This window comes from Salmo salar, chromosome 07 (assembly GCF_965601325.2).
Source record: "Salmo salar chromosome 07, fSalSal1, whole genome shotgun sequence".
Taxonomy (NCBI): Eukaryota; Metazoa; Chordata; class Actinopteri; order Salmoniformes; family Salmonidae; genus Salmo; species Salmo salar.
The window spans coordinates 5,835,001-5,840,451 of NC_138297.1; positions in this window are offsets into that span (position 1 = coordinate 5,835,001).

Below are 5,451 nucleotides of genomic sequence, written 5' to 3' on the forward strand. Positions count from 1 at the left end.
GAAGAGCTAATCTGGCAGCCCTGTTCTGACCAATGAAGTGCTAATCTGGCAGCCCTGTTCTTACCAATGAAGTGCTAATCTGGCAGCCCTGTTCTGACCAATGAAGATCTAATCTGGCAGCCCTGTTCTGACCAATGAAGTGCTAATCTGGCAGCCCTGTTCTGACCAATGAAGAGCTAATCTGGCAGCCCTGTTCTGACCAATGAAGTGCTAATCTGGCAGCCCTGTTCTGACCAATGAAGTGCTAATCTGGCAGCCCTGTTCTGACCAATGAAGAGCTAATCTGGCAGCCCTGTTCTGACCAATGAAGATCTAATCTGGCAGCCCTGTTCTGACCAATGAAGTGCTAATCTGGCAGCCCTGTTCTGACCAATGAAGAGCTAATCTGGCAGCCCTGTTCTGACCAATGAAGTGCTAATCTGGCAACCCTGTTCTGACCAATGAAGTGCTAATCTGGCAGCCCTGTTCTGACCAATGAAGTGCTAATCTGGCAGCCCTGTTCTGACCAATGAAGATCTAATCTGGCAGCCCTGTTTTGACCAATGAAGAGCTAATCTGGCAGCCCTGTTCTGAGCCATTTGGAGTTTTCTTATATTGTTCTTTGCTGCAGATGACAATATAACCAGACAGTACTCTAAGTGTGATAGGACCAGGGATTGACCATATAACTGGACAGTACTCTAAGTGTGACAGGACCAGGGATTGACCATATAACCAGACAGTACTCTAAGTGTGATTGGACCAGGGATTGACCATATAACTGGACAATACTCTAAGTGTGATTGGACCAGGGATTGACCATATAACTGGACAGTACTCTAAGTGTGATTGGACCAGGGATTGACCATATAACCAGACAGTACTCTAAGTGTGATTGGACCAGGGATTGACCATATAACCAGACAGTACGCTAAGTGTGACTGGACCAGGGATTGACCATATAACCAGACAGTACTCTAAGTGTGACTGGACCAGGGATTGACCATATAACTGGACAGTACTCTAAGTGTAACAGGACCAGGGATTGACCATATAACTGGACAGTACTCTAAGTGTGATAGGACCAGGGATTGACCATATAACTGGACAGTACTCTAAGTGTGATAGGACCAGGGATTGACCATATAACCAGACAGTACTCTAAGTGTGATAGGACCAGGGATTGACCATATAACTGGACAGTACTCTAAGTGTGATTGGACCAGGGATTGACCATATAACCGGACAGTACTCTAAGTGTGATTGGACCAGGGATTGACCATATAACTGGACAGTACTCTAAGTGTGATTGGACCAGGGATTGACCATATAACCGGACAGTACTCTAAGTGTGATAGGACCAGGGATTGACCCTATAACTGGACAGTACTCTAAGTGTGATTGGACCAGGGATTGACCATATAACTGGACAGTACTCTAAGTGTGATTGGACCAGGGATTGACCATATAACTGGACAGTACTCTAAGTGTGATAGGACCAGGGATTGACCATATAACTGGACAGTACTCTAAGTGTGATTGGACCAGGGATTGACCATATAACTGGACAGTACTCTAAGTGTGATAGGACCAGGGATTGACCATGTAACCAGACAGTACTCTAAGTGTGATTGTACCAGGGATTGACCATATAACTGGACAGTACTCTAAGTGTGATTGGACCAGGGACTGACCATATAACTGGACAGTACTCTAAGTGTGATTGGACCAGGGATTGAATCACCTGATTCAGAGTGCTAGATGTTACCTACTCTGAACATTTTCTTGTAACAGTAATTCCCTTACCCATCTTAATAACAATATTATCTATGTGTTCTGACCGTGATAAAGCTGCTTCCAACATGACACCTTGTAGTTTGTTTTTTTCACTTGCTCTACATGTATTCTATTCATCGACAAATTCAATTGGGGATCATCACAGCAAGCATATATCTTCAACCAAATACAATACATTCAGTTTAAGAAATGTTCAACAGCAATTTTGTTCATATCAACCCACTCAGACACTATTCTTAGTTCACTGCTCAGTACATCTCTTAGCTCGTTACATTCTGATGCCGCGCTATACATTGTAGAGTCGTCATCATACATGACCACTCTTGCTTTGTTCATTACTGAAGTTAAATCATTAGTAAAGATTGAGAAGTGTTCCTAGGCAGCTTCCTTGAGGAACACCGCAGTGTATATATTTACTGTTTGAAAAGCCTTCTCTTGGATAGATGGCTTTCCATCCAGGATAGAGCTGCAGACTTAAAACCATAACATTTGAGTTGACCTAGCAACAGTTCATGATCAATTACATCAAAAGCAGCACTGAAATCCAGCAACACTGTACCAACTAACTTCCTGTCATCCACACTCTTTAACCAATCATCTGTCATTTTGTGCTAAGGCCGTACTCATAGAATGTCCTTCTTTGTATTGCATGCTGGAAAACCCATTATCAGACCATTACATGAGAAATAATCCTTGATTTTTTTTACAGGTACAATTTTTTCAAATAATTTACTACGCAGGCAGCAAGCTTATAGGATGACTATTAGGGCCAGTAAATGCTGATTTTTTTTATCCTTAGGTAGAGGAATGACCTTTGACTCTTTCCAGACCTCTGGGCACATAATTACATTCTGGTCAACCATGGAGAAACCCTGTTTAACACAAAATAGCGTTATGTACAATATCTTGGTGATGACAAAATCCACACATTCTCTCTCACTAGAATGAAAAATAAGAGTGAACATTGTGAATGGACTTCCTCTACTTATCCACACACCTCATTTACTGAAGGTAAAGGACATACAATCATGTATTTCAATAATGTGTCAGTTTACCAAAGCTTTATCATTACAGAGGCAGACAAAGTCAACCATGTAGAACAACCACAACGGGTTACATCTAGCACTTATTAAAAATATGAAAGATTGGGGGAGATATTTGGTTAGCAGTAACTCTAAGCAATTTGTCGTCCAGATGATCTGTACCAGGTGATTTGTCATCCGAAAGAAACAACAGCCGCCTTTCTACCTCTTTTTCTTTTTCTACTTTGGTGAAATTCAAACATTCCTTGCATCTCCTTCACGATACAATCTTTTATAAAGGCTATATGACATGGATCCACCAGTTGGAATCATAGCATTCCTCAACTTGTCCACTTTGCCTGTAACATATTAATTAAAGTAGTTTGTGACGTCGTATAGTTTTGTAATAAAAATACGATTCAACAAAAGAGGCGGACATTTTCGAATTCCTACCCATAATAACGTTCAATGTTCTCCACAGTTTAACCCCCCCCCCCCCCCATCAGCCTTTTCTTCATAAATTTGGTGCTGATATAACCCCTTCTTCTTTCCTTTGTTTAGCTTGGTCACAAAATGTCTTAATTGTCACGCCCCTGACCTGAGAGAGTCGTTTTTCTCTGTTTGGTTAGGTCAGGGTGTGACGTTGGGTGGGCATTCTATGTGTTGTATTTCTATGTTGTTTTTTTGTATTTCTTTGTTTTGGGCCGAGTATGGTTCCTAAACAGAGGCAGCTGTCTATCGTTGTCTCTGATTAGGAATCATACTTAGGCAGCCTGTTCCCCACCTGTGTTTGTGGGTTATTGTTATTTCTGTGTGTGTACGGCACAGTGCGTTACGTTTCTTTCTGCGTACCTGTTTATTGTTTTTGGTTTCTGTTTCCCTCAATAAAGATGTCGAATTACCGGCACGCTGCACCTTGGCTCCTTTATTACAGGGAATTTGAGGATTCAGAGCGTGACATTAATTTACAATAACTTTGCTTCTCAAACAGAGTGACAGATTTATCTGCTGCTTTTTTGGCATCATAACGTTGAATCATTACATTTCTCGGCTCGTCATCAATCCACGGGGCACCGTTTGACCTCACAGCGCATTTTCTTAAAGGGGCGTGCTTATCAGCTTTACTCATAAATCATTTCATAAACATAACATTTAGTGACATTTCAGGATCATCCTTACTACACACTTCTAACCATTTCACATTCTTAATCTCATCCACAAATGAGTCCTGATTGAACCCTCTGGAGGACCTGCGGTAGATTACCTTAGAGCCAGCCTTTGGTATTTTAGTTTTCCTAGTGAGTTCAACCAAGTTATGATAACTACAACCTAGTGCCACTGATACAGCTTTAGAACAATGTTCAGCCATGTTAGTAAAAATAGGAGAGGAGGGGGAGGAGGCGAGGAGAGGAGAGGATAGGAGGCGAGGAGAGGGAGAGAGGAGAGGAGAGGAGAGGAGAGGAGAGGAGAGGAGAGGAGAGGAGAGGAGAGGAGAGGAGAGGAGAGGAGAGGAGAGGAGAGGAGAGAGAGGAGAGGAGAGGAGAGGAGAGGAGGAAGGAGGGGAAGGAAGAGAGGAAGCACCATTTTGGGGGGGAAACATAACAAACACAAATTAACCTTTTGACTTTTCAATGACTAGCTTCTGTAGACACACACAGAGTAATGATAGTGACAGGCCTCTGTAGTGAACCCTGTACTGACAGCTACACACCATGATAATGATTACAGACCAATAAACTGACTGGAGTTAATCCTCTCTCTCTTTCAGTAGCGATGATGGACACATCCTCCCTTTAACCTCTTGAGTCACACACACACACACACACACACACACACACACACACACACACACACACACACACACACACACACAGACACAGACACAGACACAGACACACACACACACACACACACACACACACACAGGATCAGTTTCTAAACACAGAAAATAACAATAATGGTAATGGATGATCTTTTAATTGATTTCAATGTTTTGCCCTGACTATAACTCTATAAATCACAGGAGGTTGGTGACACCTTAGTTGGGGAGGACTTGTAGTAATGGCTGGAGCAGAATCAGTGGAATGGTACCAAGCACATGAAACACTTGGTTATCGTGATCCGTTGGTTATCGTGATCCGTTGTTATAAGCCGTCCTCCCTTCAGCAGCCTCCACTGATACAACTACCGCTGCAACTTTCTGTTATAAATGGACAACCTCATCTCTCTCTACCTCTCCATTCCTCCATCCCTCTGGCCAGTCATCCCTCCATCCCTCTGTCCCTCCATCCCTCTGTCCCTCCATCCCTCTGTCCCTCCATCCCTCTGTCCAGTCATCCCTCTGTCCCTCCATCCCTCTGTCCCTCCATCACTCTGTCCAGTCATCCCTCTGTCCCTCCATCCCTCTGTCCCTCCATCACTCTGTCCCTCCATCCCTCTGTCCAGTCATCCCTCTGTCCCTCCATCCCTCTGTCCAGTCATCCCTCTGTCCCTCCATCCCTCTGTCCAGTCATCCCTCTGTCCCTCCATCCCTCTGTCCCTCCATCCCTCTGTCCAGTCATCCCTCCATCCCTCTGTCCCTCTATCCCTCCATCCCTCTGTCCAGTCATCCCTCTATCCCTCTATCCAGTCATCCCTCTGTCCCTCCATCCCT